Raw genomic sequence first — 12,042 nt, forward strand, 5'->3', positions numbered from 1 at the left:
TCCTGCAATATTCCTTGCTCTCCATTCACTCTTTTTTTGAGACATAAAGGGTGTGAATGGGATGAGAACTGGGGGCATAATGAGCCTTGATTGCATACTCCGTGAGCTTGAGGTAGAGTGGTAATTGTCTTTCTGCATGCATGGGCTTGGAATACAATATGCAAAAAAACAACCCAATGTATATGAATATACGTTCTTATAAATACCTATATAATTTCAGGGTGTGGTAATGAGGGATGAAGGGCAGTGGACCACAAATGGAAGTAAAAGTTGGAGCATACAAGGAAAAGGTTGTTGATTCCCATAAGGTCCCAAAATGTTATCTTCAAATCTATATTCTGTCCAACTGCCAAGCTGTGGAGACTTTATGGGTTTCTCTATAAAGAGCCAGGGTCATCCCGACACGCGTTTACAAGTCGAGTTGTGCAATCTTGGAATTGTCTGCATCTTAATGATGCCCGGGCAGTTACGAAGACTTTCAGAACTTCCCAGATGTAAACATCCATGAATTGCATCCAAAAGATGTCTGAGACATTCACAGGATAACAAAAGTTCTAACCTTCCAAAAGAAACTAAGCTTTCTAGAGGTCTAGGAAGGATTCACTCCTCCTTTCACATGCTCTTGGGTGCTAGAATACCAGTGTGAGTATTTTGAATTCTACTAAGAGAGTAGGCTGCTCCATGACAGAGGAGACAGTGAAGTATTAGAGGGAACATGGTGGGGCTGGAGAGGAGATCAGGGACCATGCCAGTGGCCTCTCTCTCCATAACATTCTCCTTAGTGTAGCTGTACAGTAAAAGAGGAACCACGTAAGACAAGAAACCATCTCAGACAAACTTTGCAAGAGGGGAAGGGAGAGGAGAGCACAGAGCATTGTGAAAATACCAGCTGTGACATGTACATTTAAATTCTGCTTTTTCAGAGTTTGCTACTTATGCCAGAAGAATTCTAAAGGGAACCATAGTACACACGAAACCATGAGCACCAGAACAGGACTCCAGCTCAGATCAGCTCCCTATCCTCCGGAGCATATAAAGTTCTCTGAGCCATACCTTCCTCATCTTTAAAATTGAGATTATCCTTTAATGGACAGGGATGTAGGGAGTCTTGTATGAGATGACACAGGCCCCATCACAAGGCCGACTGCACACATGTACTTTTTCTCCTTTTACTATAGTGTATAGTTCTAAATGTGAAGCTCAGAGAGTAGCGTTCATTTTGGGTGGCTACTTCCCATGCCTGATTTTAACAGAAGTATTACTAATAATAGCTAGTGCTCATACAGCATTGCCATTTATCAGAAAATTCATTTAATCCTTATCAGTCTAGGAGGTGGATAGGATGATTAATCCTCATTTTACAGACGAGGAAACTGAAGCACAGAGAGGTTAAGTAACTTGCTCAAAGTTGTACCACTATGAAGTGGTATAACTGAGCCATCTGGTTTCAGAGTCCAGGCTCTTACCTACTAAGCCATACTGCCTCTACAGTCTTACTGTAAAAATACTTTCTAGTGGAAAATGACATGGCAAAAAATAAACTGTATCTAATATCTTTTCTAAGGACATTAAAAGAAGTTATTAATGCTGCTTTGTGATCCTGAGAATTACAGTCATACCACTAACTTGGGTCAATGTCATCACCACCATCTTCATACCTACAAAAGCCTGGGACTATACCATTACTTCACTTCAAAGTTATTGATTAGTGATCATCTTAAGGTCATGTTGCCTGCATAGGTCTTTCTAGATTGGGTTACACCAAACAGCGCAGATTAAGATTAGGGAAGAAAGCTGTAACTCAAAAACTGTTGAATGATACTTGTATCAAACTATCAAAACAACCAACTCTCACTCACTCATTCTTTGATTTTAGTTCACCTTGGTCAACAGTTCCCAGAGTTAAGAAATAGGCTGAGAGATGGGGCGCCTGGGTGGCTCAGTGGGTTAAAGCCTCTGCCTTTGGCTCAGGTCATGATCCCAGGGTCCTGGAATCGAGCCCCACATCGGGCTCTGCTCAGCAGGAAGCCTGTTTCCTCCTCTCTCTGCCTGCTTGTGATCTCTCTCTGTCAAATAAATAAATAAAATCTTTTAAAAAAAAAAAAAGAAAAGAAAAGAAATAGGCTGAGAGAGAGATAATCTCTCCAAAGTTTGAATCAAGTTCAACTTCCAAGGCAACTTCCTTTACAGTGGGTAGAAAGGCAGCTTGCACACTGATGTGACCCTCAGTGGCCTTCACCTACTCACCCGTTTTCAGGAAGTAAGCAGCCCCGCCTCCGAGTGGGGTTCTAGACTCAAGTCTGCAGGATACAGAGTAGTATCAGTCTGACCGGACTGTACTCTCCTCCTCCAACCCAGACCTCTGTCATCCTCTCTAATACTGGGTTTAGACAACAGAGCCCTGAACCATCCCTGTAAGAATTTTATAGCTATTCATTTAATATCGTAGTAAAATGCTCGAGACAATAAATGTCTTCTCAGGTGCCACCCTGGACTGTGAGAAAGAGTTTTTGGGTGTCTCTCAAAGATCCTGCTCCTTCCTGTTCTGATTCTTGGTGCCATGGACTGTCGGTGTCTCTCCTCTCACCTCCCACTTTATTGTCTTGGTTAATCCTGCTAAATATAATCATATGGGTTAAAAGGAAGGAGATGATGCCACTTCATTCAGGTTACTAGAATTACAGTTGAGCACATCCCCATGGTCGATGCATCTACAGATATCTTGGAAATTAGAAACTACTCCCACTGAAAATATTGTACTCAGAGCTCACTGGTAAAATTCCTCGTTTCTCAAGAGTTCTTCAAGAAAGCTGCAGCACCAGCCTACTTAGACACTTTTGCTGGCCATATCTCCGATGTAGGACTCGAGCTTTTCACAATCTAATTTCAATCAATCTTTCCCATCTTCTCTATCTTCTCCCCTCTCACTCACACACACAGACCTCAATGTTTCTTGACTATTCTACACCATTTCATGTTTCTTTTTTACCTTTGAACATAATATTTCCTCCTTGCAGTCAATCCAAGATCCAGTGCTGATGTCCCCTCCTCTGTGCAGCCTTCTCCCACTCCTTCTGACCCAATTAACTGCTTCCTATTTCGAGCTCCCATAATGCTCTTTACACACCACCATTAAAGTGCCTGACTTATCTCTACAACAGTTTCCTCCAGCAAAGATTACACCAAGTTCATCTGAGGACAACCAGTGTCTGCTCCTTAATGTTCACCTTGTAGATACACAATAAATTCAATTATTCAGTGAATAAAGGAAAGCTGTGTGCTTTTGAGCAAATTTATTGTTTCCCTTTGCTTCAGTTTTCTCATTTCTTAAACAGGAATAACTGTAACTTGTAAGATTTTTATAAATATTAAGTTAGGTAATACAAATGCATAACTTAGTACAATGTTGGACACATTAAATGTCCAATAAATGTTAGTAGCCATTACTATAATTATCATTACCATTATGATCACAACCAATGCCAACACCACCTCTATACCAGGTAGACTCAAGTAATAATTCCTTTGTCCTCCACTGTATCTCATAAATACCTCTTTCAAAGTTCTGATTACACATTGGTATGTTTACCTATTTTTAAGGTCAGTCTTCCCCTTCTAGCTGTAAAGACTTTGACAATAGGAATTGGGTCTGGTTTCACATAGCTGTCCCTCGGGCCTAATAAAATACCTGTCACATAGAGTCTTATCGAATGAACATGTAGGGAGTGTAACTAGGGCTATGGAAAGAAGAAAAAAAAGTAAGAACTCTCCCAGAAGGCCTACAGTTTAGAGGTAATATGGAAATTTAGGGACAGAGGGGTATGAAAAACAAATGAATCTGAAAACTACCTTAACTTACACAAGCAATAGAGACAAAGAAAGACAATGTCATCTAGAGTTGATAAAGTCATGGCCTAAAGGGTGCAGGGCTAGTCAATGGGTCTGCGTTTTCCTGTGAGCGCCACCATTAAGCACATGATCTTGCTCAGCTTCTTAGTCTCTTGATTTTGCCTTCATAATGACCCCCGCATCTGTCTTTTTTTTGCTATCCTATGAGCTCCAGATGATCACCTCCTTTCCTGATCACACTAATAGCTCCTACTGTCCTCCTGGCTTCCACCCTTCCGGTCCTTCCCAGACCACTCCAGACCTCATGGTCCAATACACTGATATGAATCAGCACTTTCCCAAATGCCATACCTTAGCTCTAAAACCTCCCAGAGCTCCCCATTGATTACAACGCCAAAGCCCACTCTTAGCCTTGCCTTCAAAGACCCTATATATCCCTGTCCCCTGTATCAACCCGCTCTCTAGCCACATTTCTCTACTCACTACACAACTCAAGAGTTCAAAGTCTCCCCTTCACACCTTTACAGGGACAGTCTCCAGGCCCAGAATTTGCTCTCTGCATAGCTAAATCCCATCCTCCAAGCAAAAAGAAAAAAAAAATGGTTGATAGTGTTTTTATCGAGAAAAAAATGAGAATAATATGCCCCTGCTTCCTTTGAACTATAAAGTGAAGATACAGTAATGATTTGAAAAGAGCTTTAACAACATATAGATTATCCTACCTCTTCTGATCTCTCTTCTGACATCCCCTCATTCTTGGAAAGATTGCTTTCTTCTCTTCATTTCAGGTTCACCTTAAACATCGCCTTCACAATGTCACCTCCCCAACTAAAGAAACCTCCCTGTTATTTTCTACCTCAGCACCCTAACCCTTTCCTTTATAGCCTGTCAGAAGGTGCAATGTTTATCATGGTTATTTCCAATGACATACATATATATTTTTACCATTATCGATCCTAGTTACATATGATAAATTCCTGGAAGGAAGGGAAAGTGTCTGTCTCACTTTCTCTTCTATCATTAGTGCCCAGCTCAGTGCCAACAATGAACTAGACAACCAATGACTGAGTGGAGAAATGAATCATCATTTCTGAGGTGCTGGTACAGGAATAAAGAGCAAGCAATTTACAACTCCCTCTTGTTGGACACATGGTCATCCTAAGCATTGAGATAGAAAGAGATAACTTTGGCTGATTTGAATCCTCATAAGTCCTATCAACAGAGGCCAGAAACAGCACAGCAGTCTCCTCAAATTGCCTTGTGCTTGGTCAATTCAAATCACTGGGTGAAGTGAGGCAAGACAAGCCTGCCTAAGTAACTGGAAAATAAACAGGAAAAACCAAAGTGAAGTGATGACCAACAAGGAAGGAACTGGGGTCCCAAGACAGGGATGGGCAAAGGACGTGAATGGCACCCATGGCATTACCAGGCTCACACTTCTGCATGGCACAGGGAAAAAAAAAGCTTCAGGAAGCTTTTCTTCCTGAAGCTTTTCTTCCCTGGTATAGCCACGCAAGAGGCAAATGGCCCATTTCTTCCCTGGTATAACAAGGCAAGAGGCAAATGGCCCATTCTAGAATTGCTAAACACATCTATCTTCCTTTCTTCCCAGAAAATGTAAAATTACCAGAAGTAAGAGTGCATCAAAAACTCACCACAAGGATGCTGAGGGTCTGTTTCCTCAGCATTTCAAAGAGAACCAAATACTTACTTAATGACCAGAAATAAAAATGTAGCACTCTTTCAAAGCTGCTAATGATATATTGCAGATCTACGAAGAGATTTTGTCTTTCCCTCCCCTAAGCCCTGCTTCCTCAGCTCTTCTCTCCAAGCCAAATGAGCTGGAAGGTAGGGCTGGCCGATGAGATGAATTTGCTTGAAAACTCCCCTGCCTGGAGCATTGGTTGGATATCTGCATTCCTGAATATTTGGCAACAGCATGCTCTTCACATAAAATAGAAATGTGATCTTCAGTGGGAAGGAAAATGTGCTACAAGATAGACTTCCTCCTCTGAAACAATAGAGAATAAGAGTGCTTGCCCTTCCTTTTCGCTTCTGGTGGAACCCGTCAGGTGGCTTGTCATGAATGGCCTTGCTTTGTAAATTGTTCGGTACTCACAAACAGAAGTTATTGCTATGCTGTGCTAATGATCGATATTAATTAAGCAGCATACTTCTACCCTGGGAAGTGGATGTTTTATTGGAAGACAAGTTTACTTCAATCGCCATTGCTTCCAAGCAAACTGAATCATAGCTACCGGTGTTTGTTGGAGACTAAAAACCAAATTACATAATGCAACACAGGATATCAGTGAGAGATTTAGTCTGTCTTATTTGATGAAATCCTAACAGAAAGAGATAACATTTTTATTCTGACTATACCAAACTAAACAGCACTTGCTGGGTAGCATAGGGGCACTGGACACCGCTGGACACAACAGTCCTCAAAGAAGCCTCTGGAAAGAATGATTTTTTTTTTAAGATTTTATTTATTTATTTGACAGAGAGAGATCACAAGTAGATAGAGAGGCAGGCAGAGAGAGAGAGAGAGAGAGAAGCAGACTCCCTGCTGAGCAGAGAGCCCGACGCGGGACTCCATCCCAGGACCCTGAGATCATGACCTGAGCCGAAGGCAGTGGCCTAACCCACTGAGCCACCCAGGCGTCCCAAGAATGATTTTTAAAATAAGAATTCCTACCAGTAATTGGGGTTCTCTGGATCGTTACGGATCCAGAAAATACAATGGGCATCAATGAGATGGTTTCTATGTTTACAAGGCATACAAGGTATATCCCCAAACCTACATGATAACACCTACTACCAATCTGATCTCACTTCCTACCAGTCCTTCCTTATTCGTTCTGTTCTAGACATGTGCTGACCTCCCTAATGTTCTGCTAACATCCAGTAGCCTTGGTAATCACTGCGCCCCCACAATGGGAAGGTTTCTTCTCATTATCCTCACAGTTCCTTCTGTCATCTCTTCCAAATGGTTGCTCAAATGTTACCTCCCAACGAGCCTTACATCTAAGGCTGGGCACTCTAAAATTACAACTGTGCTTGCCTGAATCCATATTTCCCTTACTTAGTTCATCCTTTCCCATTTATGACATCCATTCCTTCCTCACTCACTCCAATGCAAAAGCACCAAACCCCTTCTGATCCCTATGCTTTAAACAATATGCAAAAAAAGAAAAAACACAGAAAATCCAATGACTCCATTTTTTTTTTTTAAACCAGCAGAAATCCCTTTTAGTTCTTTCTCCCTGGGATGTCACGTTTTGCAAATACTTCTTTAAAAGTCTTGAATTTGTTTTCCCACACCAGTCTTTTGAAACTTTCACATTCCTTAGTTTCTAAAATCTCATTTCACTCTATTGTACCATCAGACACTACTATCTCACAGCATTGATAAAATTCTAGTCAAACAGAAAGAAAGTAATGCTTTTGTTAGTCTGGCAGACTTGCTGCAGACCCATGTACAATTTCAATGAGAGAGTATGACTACTGTATCACTCCAGATGCCAGCAGAAAACAGCACACTCAAATTGCATAACTTGGGTGTGATTAATAAAGGAACTATTTGTAAAGGTGCGGGCAGAGTTCAGGGAAGCCACAAGCCATTGTGCAGTAGTACCCTGGGGCCAATTTCAGTAGGGAACTGTTAGTGTCCCTACGCATACAGAAGTGAGAGAGGGGAGGGGCTACCAGAACTCAAGGGGGAGAGAAAGAAAGAGAGAGAGAAGTTAGCAGGACACCAGGGAGAGCTGTGGGGACAGGGCACCTGGCAGGACCTGTGACCCTTGGTCAAAGAAGACAACTAACCGAAGCAGCTGGGAGAACAGACACCAGGCTCCCTTTTCTCCCTCTCTGGAACCTGTGATGGTAGTTCTATGTTTACTGGCCCTAATCCAACAGGACAACACAGGTTAAAGGTCAGCCTTTCATATAAATGTACTGATGCAAAGGGGCACATGTAACCGAATGTTTATAGCAGCAATGTCCACAATAGTCAAACTATGGAAAGAACCTAGATGTCCATGAACAGATGAATGGATAAAGAAGATGTGATGTATATATACAATGGAATACTATGCAGCCATCAAAAAACATGAAATCTTGCCATTTGAAATGATGTGGACGGAGCTAGAGGGTATTATGCTAAGTGAAATAAGTCAATCAGAGAAAGATGATTATCATATGATCTAACTGATATGAGGAATTTGAGAAGCAGAGTGGGGCACTGTGGGGGGAAGGGAGGGAAAAATGAAACAAGATGAAACCAGAGAGGGAGATGAACCATAAGAGACTCTTAATCTCAGAAAACAAACTGAGGGTTGCTAGGGGACAGGGGAGGGAGGGGGTGGCTGGGTGATGGACACCAGGGAGGGTATGTGCTATGGTGAATGCTGTGAATTGTGTAAGCCTGATGATTCACAGACCTGTACTCCTGAAACAAGTAATACATTATATGTTAATTTTGAAAAATTAAAAAATAAATAAATAGATGTCATCACTTGGAGAAAAAAAAAGTCAGCCTTTCAGGGCAGAGAGCAAAGTAGAAAAGGGGAAGAATGGGCCTGGATAGAAAATATGTAGTACAAGTATATTGTGATTAAACTTGCATTATTTTATTTCATAAGCAATGTACTTGCATTAGAGAAAATTTAGGAGGAAAAAAACAAAACAAGCGGGAAGGAACAAAATCACCCATCATCCCAACATGCAGAAAAAAACTAACATTTTACTCTCTCCAGATATTTTCTCTATACATATGCATATACACACATATACATGCACACATGATAGTACATAGACACACATTATGATTTGCAAGAGAGCCAGAATATCAGAAACCCCTGTGGGACATAGTGACCAGTCTGCACTTCACCTACCATGACTAAAAAAAAATGTGATCGGTATGTTTATCTCCTTTCTCTCTAATTTAAACCATCTAAGGACAGGACTGTTACTAACTGAACTTGCTCTGCATTTATCTGTGTGCTTAACAAATCATGATGAGACTGATAAAAACAATATAAGGCAGAGCGAAGCCTGTCCCACAGTGTGCCCAAGTAACCCAGCCCCACCCTGCAAGGATGAGCAGAGGCAAGCACGGCTCCTCTGAACCCAGTTACACACCCTCAAAACAACGTCTCACTTTTAGGACACAGCTTCCAATTCATCTACATTCCTCCTGGTGCAACAATCAAGCTTGGAATAAGAACAGCTTTCTATGTGGGAGTCCCAGAGGGAAGAATTTGACACCTGGTGTCTCTGTACCATAGAGCCGTGATGGTGCTGAGCTCAATGCTCCACCGAAAGATGGCAGGAAAGTGAAAGAATGTAGAAGGTGCATTTTTCTATGCTAGACTGTCAGGATTTATGGGCTGGCTTGCTGAATAGAAGCATTACGGCCAATGAAACGTCTATCTAGATAAACTCCCCCAGTAACTTTTCAACTCTCGTATCAGAATGCCAAGTCTACAGGTCCTTGGTCTTTGGTAAGTTGAAAATCCTATATTTTTCCATCTTGGCTTCCTCTTGTGCCATGGCTCTACTGACAATCTCAAGAAGGAACAAGTCACTGATTATTTGACAGACTAAGAAATAATATTTCTAAATCTGAAGTAAAGATAAGATGGGATCTTAGGGGAGTCAGGGACCCAGATAAGAACCACACCCATACTGTTGGATCTTTCAGTAAGTGGGTCCTTGGACAAAAGGCTTCGTGGCTCTCCCTATGTGCTGATACTCACATCCATAAGCTGATAATATATATGTGTGTATTCATTTATTTTTGCTCCACAGATAAGTCTCTGTTTTTTAAATATCTGAATGTTGTCTGGTTACTTTTGAAGAAGTCCAGCGGCAGGCCTATGTCAAGGTTAAAACACACCTCTTTTCCCTTCCATTTAGTGGAGTTAAATTTATCAAGACCTCTTCTTATGAGATGTCCAAACGACTGAGCCACCCAGGTGCCCCAAGGAAAAGATTTTTTTAAAGAAACATCTGAGTACCTGCCTTTAGAACTTTAAATGTGAAAGATGCTATAGGGAGCCTTTGATCCCAACTCCCTGACTTGACAGAAAAGAAAATGGAGGCCAGGGGAGAGTAGCCCACATCTAAGTGGAGGCTAAAACAGGACAAGAGTCTTGATCTCTTGACTCCTCATTCAGTGCTGTTTTGACCATAACAAATGATTTTAGAGTTTTATTTCTATGAAATGGAGGGAGTGACTTTGCGTTTAAATCAGACCTCAATATGTTGGACTAATAAGGTAATTATTTCAACTTGGGGATGCAAAAAGCTGGCAGGCACTCCAAAGAGGCAAGAGTTAGGGTCAACTCCAGAGATGCCCATCAACTCCTCACAATGACCATTAAGCGTTTAGAGTGAAGGGAAAGAGATTCTCTTTGACGATGGACATACTGGCCCTCAGGCCCCTCCAGTCTCCCTGCAGCCACTCGGAATCCCTGACAGCAGAAATTCTGAGGACCCTCTTACTTGCACTGGAGGAACAGGTTGAACCTCCCCAAAACACAGCACAGTTATGAGTCTCAGCCAGTGGCTCCTCATATTTTCTCAACAAAAACAAAAACCAGCAAAGAGCTCCTCTTGTCCTGACAATTCTTCCTCACACTTAAAAGTGCCCAGCACAATTAAGACCATTTATTCTGTGCACACTTGGATAACACTCTGATAAAAAGCTGAGCCTGCAGAGCAGGGCTGCAGGGACAGGAAAACACTATTGCTTCTATGGTTTCATACACAGATTGTGTCATACTTAATGTTGAAATCATAAACTATATATTTTTGCCCCCTCCAAGTTGCCTATTGTGTGCTTATAAACAGGAACCTGGCAGCATGTCAGGGGTGCAAATTGATTTCCTTTCCCAAATAAAATTTTAAAAAGCAAATAAACAAGGTTATGTTGGCTAATGAAACATTACATGCCAGGCTGGGGAGAATTCTGTTAAAATGTATTTTCTAGAGCAACACAAAGGCAACACAAAAGGTCCATAAAAGGTTCTTTCATAAACAACATGTTTACACAAAAATGCATTACTTGAAAGAAAGGAAAGTTATGGTGCATCTTCCATGATATATTTGGACTGTGTTTCAAGAAATAAATTAAGGATGGGTGAGAAGGGGAGTGTCCTACACTGCTACAGATTTTGGAAATTAACTGGAGCCACTCAGAAATAAGATGAGGTTGTTTTTATTCACACAATTGTTTGATCTTAGTGTTTTTGTAATTTGTCTTCAAGATGTAGGTAGCTCACTTCAAGTGTATCCTATAGGTATGAGGAAAGCCAGGCAAGAAAACTGAATCTTGCCCGCCATGCTTGAAACTATATGACTAGTGAGCCCGGATGACTGGCATCAGTGGAAACTTCTCCTGGCCGGTGACCTGTTTCCCAGCTGGAAACAGTTTTCGTAATCTATGTGTAAGAAGTATCTCCCGGATCTTGTCCACCTCACACTTTACCACAGAGAATGAATTCTTGAAATCCCAGAACCAAAGCCATCCCTAGTGGACTATGAGGCCCAGATCCAATATTCTTGCAACCTCTCCCTCCTTCTACGATCTTCTTAACCTCCATGCTGATGAGCCCAGGCAGCAGGAACCCTGATGCAACCCGATGGACAGACAAAGTCCCAGACAACACGGGATGGAGCCTGAAGGATGGGGCTGAAAAGGGAGATGGGGCAAGCTCAAGACTGCCCAGCTGAGAGGGGAGCTTCTTCTTGGCCATGGTAGTGTCTGAACAGAGGGCCTTCGGCATGTTGTTCAGAAGCCCAATGAGGCATTCTTCCCTCACAGTTACTGGTTGTCATCAGGGAATCAGTATCTCATACTAGAACCCAAGGGCACAAGGTAGAAAGTCCCCATAATCTTGGGAGAGCCCTGATGATTAGAAAAGAAAATGAACCTTTTAATCCTACTCAGGGGCTTCTGTTCAAGCTTAAGATGCAACCCAGCTAGTTAGTCAGGAATAAAGAAGAAAACAGTTAGAAATCCCAGAGGTGATCCTGACTGAGATCACGCAGACCTGAAGGCCCTATCCCAGAGAGTGGCATTGGGTGGTGACAGGGTGCAGGGACTGGGGGACGGAACAGTGACGGAGATGGCGAGCTCTCTCCCTCTCGCCCTGGATGCACCACGCAACCTTGGTCAGGTCTCTGGGC

The 12,042-nt window shown here is 42.1% G+C and overlaps 1 protein-coding gene across 1 annotated transcript in view; it reads right to left on the bottom strand.

Annotated features, from left to right (window-relative positions):
* The window catches only part of LOC309857836 (cyclic AMP-responsive element-binding protein 5-like), a 94,771-nt gene that overhangs the window by 20,105 nt on the left and 62,624 nt on the right, over nucleotides 1–12,042 (bottom strand). The gene's annotated exons all lie outside the window — the stretch shown is intronic.

The sequence above is a fragment of the Mustela nivalis genome (assembly GCF_964662115.1).
Source record: "Mustela nivalis genome assembly, contig: HAP1_SCAFFOLD_1370, whole genome shotgun sequence".
In the NCBI taxonomy this organism is placed as follows: domain Eukaryota; kingdom Metazoa; phylum Chordata; class Mammalia; order Carnivora; family Mustelidae; genus Mustela; species Mustela nivalis.